This window comes from Dasypus novemcinctus, chromosome 21 (genome assembly GCF_030445035.2).
Source record: "Dasypus novemcinctus isolate mDasNov1 chromosome 21, mDasNov1.1.hap2, whole genome shotgun sequence".
Classification (NCBI taxonomy): domain Eukaryota; kingdom Metazoa; phylum Chordata; class Mammalia; order Cingulata; family Dasypodidae; genus Dasypus; species Dasypus novemcinctus.
The window spans coordinates 70,348,362-70,374,247 of NC_080693.1; the positions used below are offsets into that span (position 1 = coordinate 70,348,362).

General features: G+C 40.6%; 1 protein-coding gene across 1 annotated transcript in view; it reads right to left on the reverse strand.

Annotated features, from left to right (window-relative positions):
* PITPNC1 (phosphatidylinositol transfer protein cytoplasmic 1) overlaps nt 1–25,886 on the reverse strand; it is a 291,166-nt gene that overhangs the window by 211,637 nt on the left and 53,643 nt on the right. The window lies entirely within an intron of this gene.

Sequence of the window (25,886 nt, forward strand, 5' to 3'; positions counted from 1 at the left end):
ATATATAATTTTATTGATTGTAATATTCCATTACTTGGATATACCAGTTTATTTAATTAATCTTTCATTGTTGGACATTTGAGCTTTTTTTTTTCTTTTTTCAATATTTTAAACAACACTACAGAGAGCATTCTTGCACATAAACCTTTACATACCTGTCAGATTATTTATTTATAAGCCTCTATTCTTAACATATCTTTACAAACAAAGATGTTTCCTCTTTCTGGGTACCTGCATAAGTCATTACATCTGATTGATACTTGCAAGGCTACATTCATTAATTTTATTTTGGGACAAATTTCTAATTCATGTTTTGTTATTCATAGACATCCTAGAAACCAAACAAGGTTTCACCTCTCCCATCAGCAACCAGGATAAATAATTCCCTAAGCAGTGGTATCAGTCAAACTTCCCTTCTAGAACACAATCCTGGTAATTAACATACACAAAAGGGAATGGGGTAGTAGACCTTGTTTCTTGCTGACAAACTTTGATCTACATCTGTGTTGCCAATTACTTGTTCAACAAACCTGTTACTCTTTTGGAAATAATAAATAATTCAGGGAAGTCGTTTTGAATCCTCTGACATCTGTTGCTTGTAAAACTCTGAATTATTCATCAGTGAGCATAAACAGTATTAATTAATGAAAAGTACTGAGGCAAACCTTTGAAACAGAAATGAACACTATAGAAGAAAATGCCTTTACTCAAAGTATACTTTACTTGTCATTGACAAATATCTCAAAGAAGATGCCAGTCCTTGGAATTTGAAAGAACTGATATACTTAGAAATCAGAGGGCAGGGTATAAGTGATGAAATTTATTTTATGTTTCCGATTTTAATTTTTTTCTCCCCTTTGGAAAAATCATAACCTTTTATTTGGTCTCTTGTAATGTTCAACCAGCTTACCCTCAATTTGGAGGAATGTTATGGTATTAAAAGAGAAAGTCTTACTAACTGATGTTCAAAAGAATCACAAGAATAAGTAGCCGGGATCAAATCATCGTGGGCTCCACAGGTAAACTGAGATTTAGATATATTTATGTTTGAGTTCATCACATCCCCCCTTCCCCATATTAAAGATAGCTCAATTGATCTAGCTGCCACCCCGCTGGATGATTTATTTCCATGACGACTTTGGCACTTCCTTTTCACAAAGTGCTTTCTTGCGGTAAAGAGCAAAAGAGAAAAACCTTACAACCTTGCTGCCTCTTCCACATGGGTGGCCGTTAGCAAACCATTGAATTCTCCTCCTTGTCTCTCGGCTCACTCAGAGTGATATCAGATTCAGTAACACCTCCGCTATAAAAGAGGACTACTGATTCTGCGTGTGTGCAGGGAAAGTGTGAGCATAAGGAAAATGTGTTAGAGTCTATAAAGCACTGTTGGTAAACAAATGTCTCCAAACGGTGGGGCCAGGAGGTGTCACAGTATGCAGGTCCCTAAGGAAAAAGGCCTCTCGGGAAAGGCAAGTTGGTTTGAACAGGGGAGATGTTCAGAGAAACGTGTGCCTTTGTGTGGCTCTCTGGAATTGCTCAGTAACGATTGCCTGACTCTGAGGTAACCTGTCCGTTGCTCCCTCCAGCCCTTAGTACCAACTGCCGGGGTTGCTGTGGGCAACAGGAGAAACGCCGGTGAGGGAAGAAGAGTGGCAGGGAACAGAGAGGCCAGAGTAAGAAAGAGCAAGAAAAAACAAGACTGAAGAAATCCACAAGCTCAGTTTAGGGTCCTTTCAAAATCTCTGACTAGCCACTGGCATAGTTTTCTTGCAAATGGAGACTACTGAATGGCCTCTGTGCATAAATTAGCACTCCAGATCAAATCCACAAAGAGACGGTCCAACACTTACAGAAAAAGGGAGCCACAAAACCCCTCACAACCTTTCACAAATGGGGACAAGCATCCCTTGTTTCCCAAAGTTTGAATTTGCTATTTTGTTTTGTTTTCCTTTTTGGGGGCAGGTTGGAAGAGGTACAGGAGCTGGTGGAGGGGAGCTTGGAGAAGAGGAGAAGCGAAAGGAGGAAAAACAGCTCTGCCCATCTCTGAATGGCCCCTCATCAAAGGGGATTTGTTGTTGCAAACACCAGAGGAAAGGTGGAAAAGAAGCCAAGGCTTCTGGACTCCCAAAAAAGAGGTTGAACAGGGACTGCTGTGTCTCTTTTAGGAGCAACCCAAAATGAAACTACAGACTTAGAAAGGATCCAACTGGCTCTCATCATGCACTGGATTTTAAGAAATGAACTGAAAAAAAGAAGTCTTTTTAAAAGACAATGGATGGACTTTGTTGACTAAGAGAACAGTCCAGTTAAGAGCCCCCTCAACTGAAACCAGGTACGGCCGGGATGGAGCCAGTAACGACAAGCCAAATGAGTCCCAGAAAATACCCTTCTGTTAATTTCATTCAAATATTCAAAAACAAACATTTACTGAACTCCTTCTATTTAGAAGAAAGAGTGGGGGAGAAGGCACTGCCTCCCCATTTTCCAGTTCAAGCACTGGAGATACAAAGTGAGGATCTTACGAGTCGAACAAAACAAAATGAGCTTTCCATCATGGATTCATCTGGCCCTGGGCTGCTCTCACTCTCAAGAGAAAGGACCTGGAAGCAGCCCACAGACTGGAGTCTTGATTTTGTTATGACACTGATGACGCACCCAGAAATCAGAGGCTGTGAAAACAGATTCTATGGCTAGCAAGCAAGTAAATGAACAAGCAAGCCTCTGAGCGGGGAGGAGGGAGTACACATGTAACTCGGGGGGGAGGGGGAACTGTCTAATGGCAAAAATAAAAAACAGGTGTCCTCAGTAGGCAATGAGCAGCTTTAACCTCTGCCTCTGAGGCTGTGCACTGTGCTTCTGAAATTTAAACTTCATGGAGCGCAGAAGTCACTTGGGAATACTGTTGCAAAGTAGATTCTGATTCAGGAGGTTTGCGGTGGGGCCTGAGATTCTGCATTTCTAACAAGCTCCTAGGTGATACTATTCTGCTGGTCCACGGACCACACTTTGAGTAGCAGCTATTCAACCTGGCAGCACATTAGAGTTCTGGAAGAGAGATCCCAGGCGAATTAAATCAGTATTTCTGACAGCAAGTCTCAACCACTGGGATTTTTAGTTTCCCAGATGATTTTTGAGAACCTACTGGTTGGACTAATTCTGACTCTCATTATCATTTAGATATGTAGATCTAGGAAATTAATCTCTAGGAATCTGTTTTGTCATCAGGAAAGTGAGGGTATGCTGGCCTAAATGGGTTGGAATAGAAACAAATGCGCGGTATCTGAAAGCACTTTGAAAGAAGATAAAATATAATGATTATTTTGCATGAAACTGTCTTTTTTGTTGTTGTTAGAGTTAGGAGTTAATAGGGTCCCTTACCAATCAAATTCCACAAATAATGATTGAATGCTTATTCTATGGAAGAATCTGGGTTGTTTTGTTTTGTTTTAGTTGAGAGGCCTTTCTGTTGTTCTGTTAACTCCCCAAAGCCCAACACATTGGGACTCTACCTTCTTTAACTGATGATTGGCTCATAAATGTAGGCCTAATGGTATCCCAGGAAGTACCTTGAAAAATCCTCCTAAATTTTTTCAATTATGGTTTCCTGGTACCACCTGATTATTGCTACAGGATCTACAAAGCAAATCCACATTCCCCCCCCCCCTTCCCTTCCACTGCTTCCCTATCCTGCCAATCCTGGTGGTCCCAGGTTGAAGGAAGATCTTCCAGTGCCAACTTCAAACTTTCTGTGCAATAAATAAAGCTCCATCATAGCAAAGGGCATCAATTCTGCCAGCCACCAACAGATGGCATCAGTGGTTGTACAAGGCCATTTCAGCTTCAAGAGACTTGGCCTTGTTCCTTAATCTGTCATGTCTGCTATGTTTGAAATGCATTGTCTTGTTAGAATCTTACTGATGGAGACAAAAACCTGGACCCAAATACAAGCATCTTTGGATGACAGAATGAGAGTTGAGAAAAGCAAGAGTCACCAACATTCAGTTTGCTTCAGAAAAAACTTTACAACCCACCAATACCTACCCATCTAGGTAGGTGTCAGGTTGGACTTAGAGCAAATGGGTCTTCGGTTAGAAAAGCTTCTGTGTCCCCAACCGACATAACTATGTAGTTGCTTCTCACAGCCCACACAGAAACCACATAGAAAGCAAAACAACCTCTACCGTGAGGCAAGGCTCTAACCACAGAAACCCTTTTCAAATTGAAGACCCTCTGAGAACCAGAACTCCATTTCCTTTTGATTCGCTGGCTTGTGTGCTAGCATCACCATCAGCTATTCCAAAAAAAAACAGAGCCTCCCCCCACCCCCCACCCCTCTCAACGACTGTGGCAAAGTTAGTGACATGTTCAAGCTAAAGCAGCGTAGGTCTTTCTGCAGGAACTTAAAAAACAAATGCCATCACCTTAGTCTTTCAGATGGAATGGTAAGGAATCCTGTAGATGGCCAGGAATGGCTCTATTATTTTAGAGCAGCAGTTCACTGCCAGGGGCCCATTTGGTGCTTTCTGGAGACACCATGGATGGTCACAACGGGGGAACGGGGAGCAGGGAGCTGTGCTGCTGGCATCCACCAGGTGGAGGCCAGGGATGCTGCTAAACATCCTGCCACGCACAGGGCAGCCCTCCACAGTGAGGATGATGCAATCCAAAATGTCAGTAGTGTCCAAGCTGACAAACCCCATTTTAGAAGCCAGGAATTTTGACAAAGAAAGCTAAAACTCCAAAAAATCAATTCCCACTTTATCACAGAAAACATCTTGAGAAGACAAAAGCTAATTAATGGTCCACTCCTATGGCCAGTTGATTTCCAAAAAGGATGCCAAGCCCACCCAATGGGTAAATAATAGTCTCTTCAACAAATGGTGCTAGAACAACTGGAAATTCATATGCCAAAGAATGAATGTGTACAAGCGGGCATAGAAGAACACACAGCGAATGGTCACAGAGAGCAGACAACTGGGTGGGGGAGGGGGAACGAGGAGGGGGAGAGAAATTTTAAAAAAAGAATGAATGTGGACGGGCCCTTACCTCTCACTATATTAAAAAATTAATTCAAAATGGATTAAGGACCTAATGCTATAAAAGTCATGCAAGAACAGACTCCAGCACCTACAATCTGATTTATTGGACTTACCACACTCAGCTAAGATGGAGTTGAAGAAGGACAACCACCACACCATGGAGCCTAGAGTGATTACAACTGAAAATGGGAGGATTGCATCCAGCATCCAGGTGGAATCTGACCCTCCTCTTGACATAGAGGTGCAATGGACACAACCAATCCAATGTCCACATAGAAGAGGTGGCATTGGATTGGGAAAAGTGGACATAATGGACAAAGGGTATGGGGAAAGGCAGGAAGAGATGAGAGGTGGAGGCGTCTTCGGGACATGGAGCTGCCCTGGATGGTGCTTCAGAGGTAATCACCGGACATTGTAAATCCTCACAGGGCCCACTTGATGGAATAGAGGAGAGTATGGGCCATGATGTGAACCAATGTATATGAGGTGCAGAAGTGCCCAAAGATGTACTTACCAAATCCAATGGATGTGTCATGATGATGGGAACGAGTGTTGTTGGGGGTGGGGAGAGGGGGGGTGGGGGGGTGGGGTTGAATGGGACCTCACATATATATTTTTAATGTAATATTATTACAAAGTCAATAAAAAATTAAAAAATTAAAAAAAAAAAAAGTCATGCAAGAAAACATAGGGAAATATCTTCAGGACCTTTTACTAGGCAATGGATTTCTAGATTTTACAACGAAAACACAAGCAACAAAGTAAAAATAAAATGGACTTCATCAAAATTAAAAGTTTTTGTGCATCAAAGGACACTATCAAGAAACTGAAAAGGCAACCTACAGAATAGGAGAGAATATCTGGAAACCATATATCTGGTAAGAGTTTAATATCCAAAATATACAAAGAACTAAACAACTAAACAACAAAAAAGACGAACAATCCAATTAAAAACTATGCCAAGGTTTCAAATAGACATTTCTCCAAATAAACTATTCAAATGGCCAATAAGTATATGAAATGAGGCTCAGCATCAGAGGCCATTAGAGAAATGCAAATTTTAAAACTATAATTAGATAATACTTCACATCCACTATGATGGCTATTATTTTTAACTGAAAATAACAAGTGTAGGTGAGGATGCAGAGAAATAGAAACTCTAGTTTCAAGAAGAACATAATGAGAGACAAAACAAAGCAGGGAGTGGAGGTTCCCAGTGCCTCCTAAAAAGGACAAGCAAGATAGCAAGCTGACATGAGGGGCAGGAATGGCAAGCTGAAACAAGAGATACAAGAAAAACACAGTAAATGGCACAACAAAGGAGGTGGCTCAAACGATTAGGCGCCTCCCTCCCATAATGGAGGTCCCAGATTCGGTTCCCAGTGCCTCCTAAAGAAACAAGGAAAATGAACAGACAGCAAGTGCAAACGACGAGGGGGTGGGAGAAATTTAAAAATAAAATAATTTTTTTTTAAAAAGGCTAATTAATGGGAACTCCTTCAAGTTTTCCCCCTCCAAACGTTGAAATCAACCCTCCCAAGCTTTCTTCCTCCCTGGTTTTGAGAACACAGTGTCCCTCATTTTCACCAAGGCCTTTCCTTCTTGAGCTCATTCTGAGTTTCTCAGAAATTTCTCTCCATTTATCTACTACTCTTCCACAGCATCTGTACTCTTCCTCACCAGCTCCTTCTACCTGACTCAGAGAGTGTTTTCCTATTTTAAAGTCATCTCTCGCCCAGAGAAGAAAATAAATGAGTATATACTGATATAAATAAATGACCGAATAAATAAATTAATAAGAGAAGGGGCACATCCTTCTTATTGAAGATTTCTAAGTAAATAAATGTAGAAGAAATGAGAGAAATAGAAAATCACCACTAGAAGACTAAAGTAATAATTGCCACAAGCAAGGTCCACAGATAAACGTTGAAATTAGTAGGCAATTTTAAACACAAAGAGGATCCTTGCATAGCCTCCAACTATGCCTCCCAAAATACATCCACAAATTCTTTGATATGCTTCCCCCCTAGGAGGCAGCACTTAATTCCCCTCCCCTTGCAAGTGGGCTGGTTTAGTGACTTGCTTCTAATGAATATACAGTAGTACAGACAGGGGGAAATAGTAACTTTACACTGGAGACATCACCTTGACCAAGTGATCAAGATTAACATCACCAATGATAAGTCAGGTTAATATTGTGTACCCCCTGAAATGATGCGATAAGAGGGGCACCTCACTTCTGTTGTCTCTTCCCCAAAACCCGCATTCCAGTCTGATCATCAGAGAACATCATACATATCCTCAACACTGCACCGGTGTTTCCATCCACTGATGGAGAGCTCCAGCTATTAATAGTTTATTGGACCGTTCTTTGTGATCTATTAACGTTAATTAAAAAAAAAAAGTTTATTGGAACCTGAAACTCACTATGTCCAAAGCAAATCTGGTTTCTCCCGTATTCTCTTCATTAGGTGATTGTTACACTGGACAATTTTTATAACTCTAAAAAAGCCCTATTCCTAGGAAATTCTTTTGGCTTAAAGTTGCCTGCCTTAAACCATTTGATCGCACTACCAGGCCACAAGTGACTGGACCTGGGGTCAGTGCCCGAGGCAAAGGGGCCTGGGAAAAGCATGGAAATAAGGGATGTTATGCAGAGCTTGGCATGAGACTGCCCAGTAGAGGCATGAAATGCTGCACGTTAACAATGGGAACCAATGAGATCATCCCTTGGGGAGTAGGCCTGGAAGACTTGTGGACCAAGTGCAATGGAAACTCACTTTACTTTGCACAAGCCAAAGGCCACAGAATAGATCCCAAGTGATGACAAGCCCTACTGTGCCATTCTCTGAAGCGTGCCTTCCTTTCAAGCCCTGGAGTCAGTGAAGCCCAAAGGGGACATTCCCAATAAAACTGTTTCTTCTGCTTTCTTACTTCCCTGTGTATCCACAGACTAATCCTCTGTCACCAATATCTAAGCCTGGAGCAACAATTTTATTGAAATATTTGCAAGGAAAAGTTAAGTTTGGTCATTTAAAACATTTTGTGTATTAAAGCGCATATGGTTATGTTATAGAATGGAATACAAAATCTGAATGAATGGTTCAGACGAAACAGGTGGGTTAAAAGAAATTTCTCATTGCTTCAGAATTTAATCCTTAGGGTCCCTTTATCTAGAAAAATTTCCATGGAAGTATCCCTTAAAGGGGCAGAGGAGAGTACACTCAAAACAGGAGTGACAGTGTCAGGAGGGTGGGTAATCTGTGTGCCTTTTTCTTACAATCCGGAAGAATCTGGGGCACCACTAGCTACCCCTCAACCAAGCCAGAAACCTGGATGGTAACCCCAAGTCTTTCCTCTCCCTCATCCTCCACCCCAATATTTAATCAAATATTTAACAAATTGGGAACGACAGCAAATGGCGATACAGTGATGTTGCTACAACTGGCTCTGGAGCCAAACTGCCTGGGCTCCTACTCCCCACTCTGCCAAGTATGTGCCAAATAGCCTTGCGGAGATTTTTTTTAACCTCTGTTGCCTCAGTGTCCATGTCTACAAAATGGGAATAGAAATAGTCCCTACCTGTAGGGTTGTGGTAAGGATTACTGATTTAATGTATCTAAAGGTTTTTAACAGTGTTGGGTACTTAGTAAGCACCATATGTGTAGATAATCATCATCATCATCATGATTATCCCTCTCTTCAAAATGTCATTTAGATACATTGTGTCCTTTTCAAGTTCAGGTCCTTATGCTTTCATGCACAGGCCATCTGCAATAATTTTTAATTAATGAATTAATTTCTAAAGTGACAGTCCCAAAATATACTCCCAACTGCATTATATGTGTTCCTGTTGTTTATTCCTATATTTTGTATTTTAAACAAATGTTTTTAATTAAAAATTTTTTTTCTATCTGGTGAGTCTAAAACGGTACTCTCATTGTGAGAATCATTCCTTGGTTTCGAATGAAGTTGAGCTTATTTTCATAGGTTTACTGGACATGGTATTTTCTTTTTTGTGGAATGTATTTTAATATATTTTGCTTGTTGTTCTATTGTGCCTTTTTTATACAGTTTTGAGTCATTGGTTTTTTTTTTATTTATTTATTTATTTCTAAATTTACTGGAAGCAGATGTGGCTCAAATGATGGAGCTTCCGCCTGCCATATGGGAGGACCTGGGTTCAATCCCTGGGGCCTCCTGGAAAGGGAGAGGAAGAGAGGGCGTAGCCACACGGCCGCTGCCTGCGCGAGTGCCTGCATGGTGAGCCAGTGCCCCGCGCGGGTAGGTCGCACAGCGGGATGATGAAGCATTACGGGAGAGACGGGGAGGGTTAAGGTGGGGTGTGGCAGGGACCAGGAGCTGGGGTGGCACAACTGATGGAACTGATGGGGGGCCTCTCTCCCCATTGGCGGTCTCTGGAATCAAGTCCCGGTGGGTTCTGGAGGGGGAGGGGGAGAGGAGAAGACAACACAGACAGTGGGGGCAGCAGGGTGGGAGAAGGGGAAGGGGGGAACATAAATAAATACATAAATCTTTAAGTAAATAAATGTACACTCTGTACCCACCAAGCAATTTCTCTCCCTTCTTGTCCCCACCCCCATTCCCTGATAATCTCTAATCTACTTTCTGTCTCTATGAATTTGCTATTTCTAGATATTTCAAATAAGGGAAATCATACAGTATTTGTCTTTATATGCCTTGCTTATTTCTCTCAACATAATGTTTGTAAGGTTTCATCTATGTTGTAGCAAGTATTGAAACTTCATTCTTTCTATGGCTGAATAATATTCTATTATTTGGACATACCACATTTTGTTTATCCTTTCAGCTCCTCATGGACACTTGGATTGTTTCCACCTTTGGCTGTTATGAATAATGCTGCTATGAACATTGATGCCGTCTGAATCCGTTTTCAGTTTTTGTGGGTAATATATAGGAGTGGAATTGCTGGGTAATAGGGTATTTCTGCATTTAACTTTTTGAGAAACTGCTGTACTGCTCTCCACAGTGGCTACAACGTTTTACATTCCTACCAACAATGCATGAGCTATAACGAGGTACAGCAAATTGCACAATCAAAATATACAATTTGATACATTTTGAGATCTGTATATTCCTGTGAAACCATGACCACAGATAGAAATCAAGATAGTGAACATTTGCATCATCCCTCTATCCTCTTGCCCTTTTGTAATTCCTAACTCCCTCCAAGCAATCTGTGTTGTAACCACCCTCCAGGTGATTCTGATGTGTGCTCAAGGTGGACTGGCTCCCTCAGCATGTCTCTCTCAGGACCTTCACTTGATCCTACCTTCATTTTTTTCTTTTTTTTTTTTTAATATTTATTTTATTTAGTTATCTCTCCCCACCCTCATTGTTTGTACTTGCTGCATCAGTTCATCTTCTTTGCTTTCTTTAGGAGGCACCAGGAATCGAACCTGGAACCTCTGATGTGGGAGGGAGCCACTTAATCACTTAAGCCACCTCTGTTCCCTGCTTTTTTGTGTGTCTCTTGTTGTGCCATCTTGTCACGTCAGCTTGCCATTCCTCTTGTCCTCTTTAGGAGGCACCAGGAACCTCTGCTTCCTGCTTTGTTATGCCTCTCATTATGTTTTTCTTCTTGTGTCTCTTGTTGTGTCATCTTATTGTGTCAGCTTGCTGTGCCTGCCCATCATGCCAGCTTGCTGTCTTCTTTAGGAGGCACTGAGAACTGAACCACAGACCTCCCATGCGATAGGCAGGAGCCCAATTCTTGAACCACATCTACTTCCTGATCCCTCCTTCTTTATTTTCATTTTATTTCCCCTGCTGGACTGAAAAGGTTTGCAGCCCCTTGTACTGCACATGGTGTTAACATTTTACCAATTTGCTTCTATTATTTTACGATAAGAATATTATAGATTCAAAAGCACATCTATTATGTCAACCTGTTTTAAGGGTGAGAAAACAGGTCCCTCCAAACAATACCTCCCCCAAGAAGCCTTTCTAGATGCCCTGATGGAATCCTAGGGGGTTTGTTTGCATATGCTAATGAAAGTTCTTTCCTCCCTAGTAGTGGAATTCCCCATGTATTTATCTTATTGCCCTAGTAGAGTAAAAGCCTCTCAGGGTGACTTTATCTTACCACATTTATTCTCCCTCTAGGGTCAAGCATAGGATCTTGTACTCAGTAGGGGTTTATGATAAAAATCTGTTTTAATTTAATAAAAGCCACAACTGTAGTCTTTCTCCAACCAACATCTTTCTCTATCAATGTTCAAGAACTGAATTCCTCAGGCCTGTCCCAACCTTGTCACTCTCCCCTCCTTCTTATGTCTTGGCCACGTGGCTCTCAGTTCCTTGGAAGCAACAAACTCCTTCCTGACCCAGGACCTTCACACACCTGGCCCCTCTTCCTGGATACTTTCCTCATTACCTTTTCTAGATAAATCCTTCTCAACCTTTTGGGTCTGCCTTAAATGACTCTTCTACAAGCATTCCTTGACAGGCAGGACCATCATATACCCTTCTTGTAGCACTCTGTAGCTTCTTTTACAATCATGACCCCAACCGCATTGAATTACGGAGCGGATTACTTGTCAATGTCAATCTCCCTTATAAGATACTAAAAGGGCAGGAGTCCTCTGCCTTGTAGTCTGCTCCCCACTCTGCCCCCAGGAAGGGCCCAGGACCTAGCACATAATGCAAAAGATACAATGATATCATGTGCCAACTTTTTTCTGACCCAGCAGGACCATCTAAACCTGCACATTAAGGACCATCTTGGTTATCCAAAATGACCTTGCTTCCTTACTGATTTTTAAACATTTTTCTAGGGACAGCTTTATAGACAATCAGGTTGACCTCTTTTGGGGTTTTATTCTTAGATCACTGAGCTATTCTGACATGATATCAAAATACAACATGCACCTGGAGGTGGCTGTCAGGTTGCTTTACCTTTTACATCAAGTTTTCCACCAAGATACACAGATTGATATTTGCCCTGAGTGACGGCAACTTGTTGAGCAAATCTGCTTTGGGCTTAGGCAGAGCAAATCGCGTGATATTACTAAAGGGACCTGTTGTTAAAGCGAGAGTGCAATACCTGATTCCAAAATTCAGAATTTTGCAACAGCCATTCTTTCTCCAAGCACAGCCCCCTCAAAGCCTCTGTGACAGCGTGCACTGAGTTAATGCCCTAATCACACTGGGTAGGAGTAAAGATTTAAATGGTACCACTGAAACCTCTCTCACCTCTTCACCCCCACCCCCAACGCTGTATCTGGAAAGAAATTTGAGTTCAGAAAAAAATCTCCTGGCTGGCTCAGAAGCCTCTTCAACTAAAATGATAACCCTTTGTAACAAAAGCAGGCTCTAGAAGGAGCCACATGATCCTTAATACAAGAATGCTGGGTTATTTTGCAAAGAAAAGGGTCAAAGCCCTGTTAATAGGAGGAACATACTTTTCTCTTATATTAATATAAAAATAGGTTGGTTGCTGGACTGTTTAGGGCAAAAAATTAATACTCCCTGCTGAAGCCTATTTGCCTTCCGTTGTTCAAAGACAGAGTCAGGATGAACATACTCATTATCTCCCACCCAACCTCCCACCAAGCACCAGGGCTCAATGTTCCTCCTTGGAGCCAGTGAACCCCAAGAGTTTCCAGCTCAAGCTACAGGTAACAGAAAGCACAGGTGTCTGACATTCTGTGCTCTTGTGTAGAGGAATGGAGTGTTTCAAGGGAAGAAGCCAAGGACTCTGAAATTAGAGGGCAAGAGGGGCAGTTAGAAGAGAGACCATTGGAGGACTGGGGAATTAAGTTAAATAGGATGAGTTAGTAAAGGCTCAGTGCCTGGCCATGCTCTCTCTCTATTGCTTTGGGAATGCCTGAGTACCCTGCCAGGACCCCTTTACCAGGCATTGATGGATGGGAGTGTTGGCTGCTATGGGTCCCATTTGCCCCCTTGTCCAGAAAATTGCCCTTGACCAATGGGAACTACTCTGCCTGGGAGGGTATGTCCATGCTGCTGGCAGCCCACATCCAATCAATGGCTGACATGGGAGAGGGATACAAAAGGTGACCCTTGCCTCAAGGTGGGAGAAGAACTGGCACTGAGGTGACAGCATTTCCTTGTCTTCTAAAAAGACTGTAGAGGGAAGCAGATGTGGCTCAACTGATAAAGCGTCCGCCTACCATACAGGAGGTCCAGGGTTCAAACCCAGGGCCTCCTGGCCCGTGTGGTAATTTGGCCCACGCACAGTGCTGACGTGCACAAGGAATGCCACGCCATGCAGGGGTGTCCCCTGCGTAGGGGAGCCCCACGCGCAAGGAGAGCCACCCCGCACAACAAAAGCGCAGCCCACCCAGGAGAGGCGCTGCATATGTGGAGAGCCGATATAGCAAGATGACACAACAAAAAGAGACACAGATTCCCAGTACTGCTAAGAAAATAAGCAGACACAGAAGAACACACAGCAAAAGGACATGAAAGAGCAGACAGTGGGGGGGGGGGGGGGGACACGACTGAAATAAATAAAAATAAAAACACTAGAACAAAAGTCTGGTTTTACTAGCTCCTATATACCCCAGTACACAAGCTGAGAACAAATCTCTCATGAATCACAAGGTCAAAAGATTAATGTCAACCATTTTGTCTTTTTTCAACTAGTTGCTTATGGGATTTCACCATCATGGCAGACTTAACTTGGTGCATTTTAAGCAGTTTCCCCTACATTGGATTCAACAGAAAACTCTCTCCCTAACACACTCTACTGCCTTCCTTTCTTCCCTTTCTCACTTTCCTGTGTGCCTCCCAGGGCTTCTTAGGCTCACCTCCCAAAGTCTCATCTTTGTGATGGCCTCTACGGCATCATAGGGTGGCCTCTATGGCACCACCCTAAGACAAGTATATAGCCAGTGACAACACCTTAAAACTTAGCATTTCAGAGGGCACACTTGCAGTGAATAGCCCAAGAATTGCAAAGCATGAATCTGTAGCCTAATTAGTAATAACTTACTAGTCAAAAGTGCACGAACTGGGAATAGATGTGGCTGAAGCAGTTGGGTGCCAACCTCCCACATGGGAGGTCCCGGGTTCAGTTCCTGGTGCCTCCTAAAGAAGGCGAGCAGACACAACGAGCAGACAATGAGTAGACAGAGAAGGGAGCCATCTCAGGCACAGGGGGATAAATAATTTTTTTTTTTTAAAGTGCATGAATCTTAGGCAAAGTAGCTTAAAAGCCAAGGGGTTGTGAAATTGTGGTCCAAAAGAGCCTAAGAATTTTATAAAACTCCTAACACTGTGCTTCTTTTGTGCAATTTTAAATTAGCTTTTGAAATTAGCTTTTGTAAATCTTAGCTTGGTCCATTGTATTTCAGATGTTGAATTTAGGACAGTGCTCAAAGATGTTTATGTGCCCAGTCCTACAGGTTCCAATTTCAATTTACCATTCTCCCCTTTTTTACTTACTTTTGGAGTTCACCAGCATATGAATCCTTGAGGACTAAAAAACCAAAGAATTAATCAAAGGAAAAATGTTCTGTTTCCTCCATTTAGAAATTCACTGAAATATAGATGAAGTCCATCTTGAACAGCAGGACATTCTGAGAAAGCCATCAACCTAAATGCCTTTTTTAATAACTATTATGCTAGACGTTCAAAGATCTTACATTTCAGCTAGACAAAGTCAGGCCACCAAGGAACACAGAGAAGCAAATGAGTATGACATGGATCTATATATTTTTCTGTGCTCATATGAACACAAGATATCTTGCATTTTTTATTACTGTATACACATTCAGCTAGTTTTTCCTGATACCAGAGATGCTCCCTGACCTCAAGTTAAGAACTTCTGGAACCTGAATTTGCCTCCTTACACCTCTAGTGTACTATGTGAAACACAACATGATTATAGTATGAGGGCAAAGTCCTGCATTGTTTAACTTGTAAGATCTGGCTGGTTTGGGCTCATGAAAAGGTGAATCAATGTTGCCACAAATGCAAACTGTGGAAATATATATCACAATTAAGGAAGTGATTAATTAGTACTGAAAATATTTTTTAAAATATGATCAATAATCAAGTTTTTTATTTCCCCCTTCCCACCAGTCAGATGTACAAAGAGAGAAATATTATCAGTATTCTTTCTTTTTTATTAGAAAGTGTTACTTGCTATGTAGAGATATTTTTAAGTCTGAATTACTACAAGATCCTTATGATTTTAAAAAATATAAATGGTAACTATCACCAGTATGTTACTCTATATGAATGCCTGTGTTCATAAGTACAACTTAACTATTTCTCTATAAGTATTTAGTGAGCAAGCTAAATGTTTCTTTTTAATTTACCAAATACAAAGTATTATTAGTTCATGTATATACTTCCTCCACCCTTCCATGTACCCTTCCTCCACCTCACTGGCATGAAAGCAGCCTTTTAGCAGCATGATATGCATTTGGAAAGTGCCTACTATGTGGTGTACTTGTCCACTCACATTCTTAAAGTAGGAAATAAAAAAAAGAAAAGAGAAAAGAAAAATTGTAGCCAAACCCACTCCTCCTAAGCCTGCTCCCTTCCCAGCCCAGGGACTAAACCAAGGAACTTCAACTGAGAGAGCTACCACCAGCCATTTTTTTTAAAGTCAAGAGGTAGGTTAGGAAAGCAAAGGGAACATGATCAGGACAGAAGCTCTCACGGAAACAGGGATGGACAGGAAGAGGCCCAAGTGGTAACTCTGACTGTGTCACTGACTAGTTCTGTGACCTTGAGCAAGTCGCCAAGTAATTTCAGGCTTCAGATTCCTTGTCTATAATGTTAGAACACTGGATTAAATGACTAAAGCCCCTGTCAGTTCCCAAATTCTAAGATTTTTTATTTAATCCCTTCAATATCTGGGTAATGCTGAGGTTCAATTATACTGATCCTGAACCCCAACCCTGTTTCTGTGGTTGCTGAAAGACAGATTCTGCTTCTCCCTAACACAATGGAACAGGGTTAGGGAAAAACAGGAAAGAAATGTCCCGTGTGATATGCATATGGTCCCCTAAGTGAAAGGAGTTGCCTTAGTTTGTTAGTTCCAACAGGATGTTCATTATCTTAGTTCATTAGTTCCAACAGGATGCTCATTATCTTTCTTATAACCGGCACCATCCCCAAAGCTAGACTATTATCCTGTGCTGTCCAATGGGATCTATTTTATTTATCTGACTCAAATAAGAAGATTCTAGAATCATTTTCAAAATTGGAATATAGAATATGTTTTACTTCTAATTTGAGTATTTGAAGTACCAATGGAATTTGCTTTGATACACAAGGTTTAAGTCTGGACAAGACAAGAGTTCTGAGGCCTAGAATATGCAAAAAGGCCACAACCTGCCACCTTAAACTGCTTATCTACCTCTAATAAACAATGGCAATCCAGCGGCTGATTGGAAGGTATGGAAAATCAAGGAGAATTCACTTTGACAGACAATTCTGGGTGCAGAATACCTGTGTCAGGTAATAAATCACTTCATTTACCTTTATCTTTTTAGCAGTGCACAGTGGATTATGCCCATACATCACTTCAACCTCTCTTTTCTGCCCGGTTGACAAAGGACAAATTGAGAAGCATGGTGGGAAAGCTGGGGGAAAATAGGGAGAAAAAGAGAAGAGCTGCTGCTAGGCTCATGTAGTAGAAGAAATACTAATAAATAATGTCATTATTCTCCAAGCTGTCAGTTCCATCTGTAAAATCTTACAGAGCTTCCTGGGTTTACCAGTGGAAGTAGCACAAGCTGGAAAATAAAGGTAGCTTTCTTTCCATTCCACTCAGGCCATACTATATATCCCCAATCTCAGTAAAATCTCAGACACTTTGTTTTGCTAATAATGGGTGAGTTTATGGGCTTCCCTAATGACAATGCTTAGAAACTGGTGCCCTGAGGATCCCTAAAGCACAAGACTCGACCTGGAAGTGGGAATTATGTGTGATTCAGCAATATGGCAGACTACGATAATACGAAAAAGTCTCCCCTATAAACACGTAGAAATGCCGTATAAAAATGTATCCTGAGAAAGAAGGGAAACTGAGTGAAAGCCTGTGAGGCAGTTCTGTGATTGCTCTGCCTACATACAGACTGGGATATTAAACCCAAGTGGGCAAAGGAGGTGAAACCTTGAGCTATCCTGAGGCGGAGCTGGAACTAAAAGGCTTGAACGGAGTCGGGATCCTCAAAGGGATGCTGCCTCAATGAAACGGTGGACCAGGGGGGGAAATTCATCTCTTGGAACAAAAGGACTATTTTGTGTGTCCCTGGACTATGAGAGGAAAAAAAAAATCTCTCCTGAAAAATAGGGATCTCCAATCTGAGCCGTAAGCAGGGTGATTTGAGAAGTTCCAAACTAAGAACATAGCAGAAATACTGGTTATACAGTGATACTCCTTGGATCTCTAGGAGATGCAATCCAAATTGTTCTGGTGGAGCCCCATTATCAGGCCACATGAAATCCCCACAGAAAGAAAGAAGCCCCACTAAAGATCAACTTATTTTAAAAATTTAAAAGTACAATACATGGGAAGTGGATGTGGCTCAAGCAACTGGGCTCCCGTCAACCATATAGGAGGTCCAGGGTTCAATGCCCAGGGCCTCCTGGTGAGGGCAAGCTGGCCCACGTGGTGAGCTGGCCCACACGGAGTGCTGCCCTGCACAGGAGTGCTGCCCTGCACAGGAACACTGGCCCATGCAGAGAGCTGACACAGCAAGATGATGCAACAAAAAGAGACACAGAGGCGAGGCAATAAGAGACACAGCAGACCAGGGAGCTAAGGTGGCACAAGAGAATGATAGCCTCTCTCCCACTCCGGAAGGTCCAAGGATCAGTTCCTGGAGCCACCTGATGAGAATACAAGCAGACACAGAAGAACACAGTGTGAATGGATATGAAGAGCAGACAATGGGCCGGGGAGGGAGAAATAAATCTTTTTTTTAAAAAGTACAATACATGATGAGTAGAGAAAAATAAACACAACAAATAGGATTATTAGAGCTCCAGGAATCTGGGATTATAAGATTAAACTCTGAAAAGCAAATACAAAATGTTTAAAATTAGTAAAAACATAAAAGTAGGAAATAAAACCCTGAGAAAAATATATTATGGAAAAATAAGTCACATCTGAAAATAAACCAAATAGAACTTCTAGATATTTATAGTATAACTGAAAGTAAAAAGGCAATAGGTAGATTAAATAGCAGGTTAGGCAAAAATAAAGAGAGAATTAATAAAATGGGAATAGATTTGGGGAAATTACCCAAAGAACACAGAGAGATAAAGGGAACAGGAAAAACAGCTTAGAGAAGAGAAAGTAAAATGAGTGGGTCCATTTGTACTTAACATACATTCCAGATGATGAAAATGGAATGTATTATTTTAGGTCCTCCAAGAAACAGATGCCAAGAGAGGATGCCAGGGGCAACACCTATGAAAGAAGAAGAAGAAAAAGCAAGAATAGGTAGATCATGATGCAATATGACATCTGTGAAAGGAAAAGGATGAAATATTAGGTAGGAAGAGACTTGGAGTGAAGCATAAATAAGTTTTGACCATGCTGATGGGGAGTCTTTGCACCAAAGTCACCTATGAGAGGAGTCCTGCATCTTGTAGTAATGGGGCAACATTAATTTCCCCATCAGGTGTAGTCATTGGCTCGGAGCAGCCCAGGAGAAGACTGGCTTCTGAGCATATTCTAAGAAGTAACATCTGGGAAGCAGACTTGGCCCAGTGGATAGGGCATCCGCCTACCACATGGGAGGTCCACGGTTCAAACCCCGGTCCTCCTTGACCCGTGTGGAGCTGGCCCATCACAGTGCTGATGCGCGCAAGGGGTGCCGTGCCATGCAGGGATGTCCCCGCATAGGAGAGCCCCACACGCAAGGAGTGCACCCGTAAGAAGAGCCGCCCAGGGCGAAAGAAAGTGCAGTCTGCCCAGGAATGGCGCCACACACATGGAGAGCTGACACAAAAAGATGACAGGACAAAAAGAAACACAGATTACAGATGCCACTGATAAGGACAGAAGTGGTCACAGAAGAACACACAGCGAATGGACACAGAAAGCAGACAATGGGGGGGTAGAGAAATTTTTAAAAAATAAATCTTAAAAAAAAAAGGTAACATCTAGGGTTATCAGTCAACTATGCTTATTGCAACAGGAGATCTGATTGACAAGTTTTTATGATTGCCACATTTTTATTTTAATATTTTAAAGGAGAAGCAATATTTTAAAAGATAATAGTTGAGGATTTTCCAGAATTGTGAAAGACATGAATCATCAATGTAGAAAAGGATATCACATTCTGGTGGGTGTTCAGGATGGAAGGCCCCTGGGGCCACACTTCTAACATGGTAATAGAAAACACTAACTTTGAACCCCAAATAAGCAAAACCGTTATCACCACAAAAAGAATTCCATTCTTCTCATTAGTAGACCTTTATTACAGAAAATGGTACTCAAATATTATTCTGACACTCATCAATAAAAAAAATTTGTGGAAATTTGTTTTGCATCTCATCTATAAACATCTACCTGATGTACATGGGACTCTTGGTCCATAAAGCTTAAAATATTGACCATTTGGCTTTTGAAAAAAGTCTGCTAACCCCTGCTCTAATTGAAACAGGGAAGGAAGGAAGGGAGAAGCAGCAGGCAAAACCAGTAAAGACAGAAATTCTCCACATCTGGAACCATGGAGTAGTTGCTAACCAAAATAGTTCTCTCCCCAACACTATTCCATAAACTCTTAGTCAATTGGAGAGAGTTTCTTTTCTCTTTCTGCTCTGTCAATATTTTATCCATTTTATCTCTCACCAAGGGGTGAACAAAGCAAAGAAAAGAAAGTTAAACCTCAGTTAAGTTCATCTCTTCTTATATACTCTGGCAAAAAGTTTATTCAGAGGAGGAGATTTGACTTTTGTATTACCTATGGTGTTGGTCATTTTCTGTTACCAATAAGTGAAAATTGGCCACTCATGCTAGCTATCAGTTTGTTCACTTATTCAACAAACCCTGTATCCTGAGCAGTGTGCTAGATGCACCAGCCCTAGAATAGCTCCCGTTAAGAGAATGGTTAGCGACCTATATAATACAATGCAACAAGACACATTCTATAAAAGAAAGCAGTTTTAAAGGACTACAGGAAGTGCACATTAAAACCGCTGTGAGATTCCACCGTGCCCCCACTAGAATAGCTATACTCAAAAAGCCTGTTGGCTCTTTCTGCCTAGAGGAGCCCGTACCAAATCTTGGTGTGTATTTCCATCTTTCTCTCCCATTTCTCAGCAAACTGTTCCTTCCCCCATTTCCCAATAAATCCTTTTTACTGGCCTAACAGGAGGGGGTGAAAAAAAAAAAAAAAGCCTGTTATACCAAGTCCTGGCAAGGATATGGAGAAACTGAAACCCCCACACATTGCATACTAGAATTAAAATGCAGTGGCCACTTTGGAAAACCGTCTGGCAGTTTCTTCAAAAGTCAAGCATACACTTACCATATGACCCTGCAATTCCACTCCTAAGTGTCTACACAAGAAAAATGAAAACATGCATCAACACAAAGACTTGCACAGAAATAATCATGACAGCATTATTCATAATAGCCCCAAACTGGAAACAACCCAAATACCCATCACCTGCTGAATGTATAAACAAAAAGTGGTGCGTGGTGGTGCTCTGGTGTGTCCACACAATGAATTGTTACTCAGCAATAAAAAGGAGCCAAAATTCAGCAAACATGGATGAACTCAAAAGCATTAAGTTAAGTGAAAGCAACCAATCTGAAAACACTACATTTTGTATGATTTCCTATAACATTTCTTAAAATGGCAAAATTATAAAAGGAGAAAGCAGATCACTAGTTCCCTCGGAGTTTGGGGAGAGAAAGAGGACTGACTACAAACAGGCACGAAGGAATTTTTTGGGTTAATGGGAAGTTCTAAATCTGAATAGTGATGATGTTTACACAATTACATAGTTACTAAAACACATCAGTATACTTAAAATGAGTGAATTTTGTGGTATGCAAATTATACCTTAATAAACTGTTTATAACAAAAGTATAGGAGCAAATGGGGCAACTAACTGCCTGAAGTAGAGGAAAGGGTAAGGAAGGTTTCAGAACAGAGAAACTTTGAGATAATATTGCAATAATTTCTCGGAATTTTGGTTGTGAAACAGATATAGTGCTGTGTAAAGGCAAGAAAACATGAAAACTTGGGTAGAATTTTGGAAAGGGAAAGAAGTATATAATTGGGGGGGGGCAGGGGGCAGGATACACTCAGAAAGAGGGAATAAATGAAAAAACTGGAGGGAAGAGCCAAGAAGTTGGTACTTCATTTCATAGGTGATGGGAAGCCATTAAAGAATTTTAAGGAGGTGCGACAAATCTGAGTTTTAGAGAGCTAACTCTGGGAGCTGCTTAGGCGGGGAGAGGGAAAAGTAGGTGTAAAATGGGGCATTTTCAGGACTTGGAGTTGTCCTGAATGACATTGCAGGGACAGATGCAGGACATTATATATCCTGCTATAACCTATCGAATGGACTGGGAGAGAGTGTTAACTACAATGTAAAGTATAATCCATGCTGTGTAGCAGTGCTCCAAAATGCATTCATCAATTGTAATGAATGTACTACACTAATGAAGGAAGTTGTTGATATGGGAAAAGTGGGGGATGTGGGGAATGGGGCATGTGGGAATCCCCTATATTTTCTTAATGTAATGTTTCGTGTAATCTATGTATCTTTTTAAAATTAATAAAAAATATGTTTTCAAAAAAAAGGAAAGCTAACTCTAGCAGCAATGTGAAAAAAAGACTTAGAGACAAAAAAACAAAGCAAGAAGCTATGTCCAGGGAAAAGAACTGAAAACAGTATCAGCAAAGTGGTTAGAGGTCAGACCAAAGAGGTATGTATTCGGAAGAGAGAAACAACCATTTCAGTTTTTTTTTTTTAACTTAATTTTGTACACTTAATAAATGAAAAACGTAAACAATAACTTAAAAGAAAAAAATACAGTTGAATAAAAACATATTTCTCAATCAAATGTCCTGGATACATATAATTTTTTTTTGACTCATACAATATGTTACACAATATATTTGGTTCATAGTAATACCATCATACAATATTTGTCCTTTTGTGTCTGGCTTTCTTCACTCAACAAAATGTCCTCCAGGTTCATCCATGTTGTCAGATGCTTTACATCTTCATTTCTTCTTATAGCTGCATAATATTCTGTTGTGTGAATACACCACAGTTTATCCATTCATCCGTTTGATGGTTGGGTTGTTTCTAACTCTGGGCTATCGTGAATAACGCCACTATGAACACAGATGTGTGGACATCTATTCGTGTCACTACACTGTTCTCAGTTCTAAGTATATACACCCAGTAGTGGTATTGCAGGATCACATGGCAAGTCTATATTCAGTTTCTTTAGGAACTGCCAAACTGTCCTTCCACAGTGGCTACACCAGTCTACATTCCCACCAACAATGAACACGCACTCCTATTTCTCTCCACAACCTCTCCAACACTTGTAGTTCTCTGTCTTTTTAATAGTGGCCATTCTAATAGGTGTGAAATGATAATTTGCATTTCCCTACTCATTAGTGATGTTGAGCATTTCTTCATGTGTTTTTTTGCCATTTGTATTTCTTCGTTGGACAAATATCTATTCAAGTCTTTTGCCCACTTTTTCATTGGGTTGTCTGTCTTTTTATTGTTGAACTGTAGCATCTCTTTATATATCCTGGATATTAAACTCTTATTGACATGTGATTTCCAAATATTTTCTAACATTTACCTTTTTGACAAAGTCCTATGAGGTGCAAAAGTGTTCAATTTTGAGGAGGTTCCATTTACGTATTTTTTCTTTTGTTGCACGTGCTTTGGGTGTAAGGTCCAAGAAATCACCACCTACTACAAGGTCTTCAAGATGTTTCCCTACATTTTCTTCTAGTAGTTTTATGCTCCTGGCTTTTATATTTAGTAGATCTTTCTCCATTTTGAGTTGATTCTTATATAGAATGAGATAGGGGTCCTTTTAATTCTTTTGGTTATAGGTATCTAGTTCTCCCAGTATTACCTGTTGAAGAAACTGTTTTGTCCCGTTAACATGGACTTGGCAGGTTTGTCAAAAACCAATTGACTGTTTAGGTGAGGTATTATTTCTGGATTCTCAATTCTATTCCACTGATCAATGTGTCTATTTTTATACTAGTACCATGCTGTTTTGACCATATTAACTTTGTAATATGTTCCAAGATTGGGCAGTGAAAATCCTCCCATGTTGCTCTTCTTTTTTAGAATGCTTTTGGCTATTTGAGTGTACTTTCCTTCCAAATGAATTTGGTCATTGCCTTTTCTAATTCTGTATAGTAGGCTGTTGGAATTTTGGTTGGTATTGCATTAAATCTATAAATCAGCTTGGGTAGGATTGACATCTTCACAATATTTAGTCTTCTAATCCACTGACATGAAATGTCTTTCCATTTGTTTAGGTCTTCACTGATTTCTTTTAGCATGGTTTTGTAGTTTTCTGCATATAGGTCCTGTACTTCTTTGGTTAAATTAATTCTCATTTTCATTTATCTCAATAAATTTACTGATTTCACTTGCATTTCTCCTTTGTTCCACTGATTATTTCGGAGGGTGTTGTTCAGCCTCCACACATTTGCAATTTTACTTTTTTCCCTATTATTGATTTCCAGTCTCATTCCATTATGATCTGAGAAGGTGCTTTGTATAATCTCAATCTTTTTAAATATATTGAGAGCTGCATGGTGCTCTAATATGTGCCTTTCCTGGAGAAAGATCCATGGGCACTTGAGAATAATGTATAACACACTGAGTTTGGATGCAGTGTTCTGTATACGTCTGTTAGGTCTAACTGGTTTATCATATTGTTCAAGTTCTCTTGTTTCCTTGTTGATCTTCTGTCTAGTTGTTCTTTCTAATGATGTGAGTGGGGTGTTGAAGTCTCCAGCAATTATTGTAGAGATGTCTATTTCTCCCTTTAGTTTTGCCAGAGTTTGTCTCATGTATGTTGGGGCACCCTGGTTAGATGCATAGATATTTATGACTTACTTTTTCCTGGTGGATTGTCCCTTTCATTAATACAGAATGGACTTATGTATCTCTTATAACTTTTTTTTGCATTTAAAGCCTGCTTTGTCCAATATTAGTATAGCTACCCCTGCTCTTTTTTGGTTACTATTTGTGTCAAGTATCTTTTTCTAATCTTTCACTTTTAGCCAGCTGGTTTGTATCCTTGGGTCTAAGGTGAGTTTCTTGCAAGCAGCATATGGAGGGGTCATGTTTTTTTATCCACTTTGTCAGCCTGTATCTTCTGTTTAGGGAGTTTAATCCATTCACATTCAATGATATTACTGTAAATGTTTACTTCCACCATTTTATTCTTTGGTTTTCATATAGCATGTCATATTTTTGTCTGTCTTTTTACTCTTTTGGTTATCCTTTCCACTATTCTTTCTTTTATACTTTCCTCCAGGCTGCTCTCTTCTGTCTTTTTATTTCGGATTCTAAAGCTTCCTTTAACATTTCCTGCAAAGGTGGATTCTTTTTTATGAACTCTCTTACTTTCTGTTTGTTTGTGAATATGTTATGTTCGCCTTCATATCTGAACGACAATTTTGCTGGATAAAGAATTCTTGGCCGGCAGTTTTTCTCTTTCACCACCATGGCTTTTGATGAGAAATCCACATTAAGTCTTACTGGGTGCCCCATGTATGTGATGGTTTGCTTCTCCCTTACTGCTTTAAGAATTTTCTCTTTATGTCATTCTGAATAGTATGTGTCTTGGAGTACGTCTGTTCAGATTTATTCTGATGGGGGTATGGTGTGCTTCTTGGACATATAAGTTCATTTCTTTGGTGAGAGTTGGGAAATTTTCTGCTATTATTTCCTTAAACAATCTTTCTGCACCCTTTCCCTTCTCTTCTTCTGGAACTCCCATGATACGTGTTTCATGTTTCATTCAATACTCTGAGCCCCTGCTCAATTTTCTCCATTCTTTTCTCTCTTCAATTTCAGCTCTTCTGTCTTCAGTATCACTTATTCTTTCTTCTACATTTCAAGTCCGCTGTTGTATGCCTCTAATGTGCTTTTGATCTTACCTATTGTGTCTTTCATTCCCATGAGCTTTGCTATTTTTCTGTTCAGGATTTCAAATTCTTCTTTGCATTTGCTCAATGTCTTCTTGATGTTCTTTAGCTCTCCAGCCATACTGTGTTTCAACTCATTAATTTGATTTTGGAAATTTATGTACAACTTGCTAATGCAGTTCTTCAAATCCTGCATCTCTTCTGGAGCTTTGATATATTCCTTTTCTTGGGCCATGTCTTCCATTTTCTTAGTATGGCTTATAGTATTTTGCTGATGTCTAGGCATCTGATTAGGATGCAGTTTACTCAGGTGCTTAATTTCTTTCATTTTATAGGGATTTAGTGGTGGGAGGCTGTGTGTTACTGCTGCTCTTTGATTCTTGGTTCAACCTGGATTGTTAGGATTATGCCTTCTAGTTGCTCAAAACTGGCCTCTGGATACAGTAATTGGTTGCAGACCCATTTCCTAGAGCCTTGGGGAGGAAAGGTATAAAGGCCGGAAAAAGCCTCTCTTACTTTTTAGTTTTCTCACTGCACTTTCTTGGTCTGCCAGCAGATGGCGGACTTTGGCAGCACTCTCATTTTGATGCCTGGTTGGAGTGTGTTTGTTGTGACACAGACTGGATCAGTGTGATACAGCTTCCTGCCCAGAGGCTAAGGGCCTTGTAATTCAAACTTTCTTAGAGACAGCTCTCCCAGCCTTCTC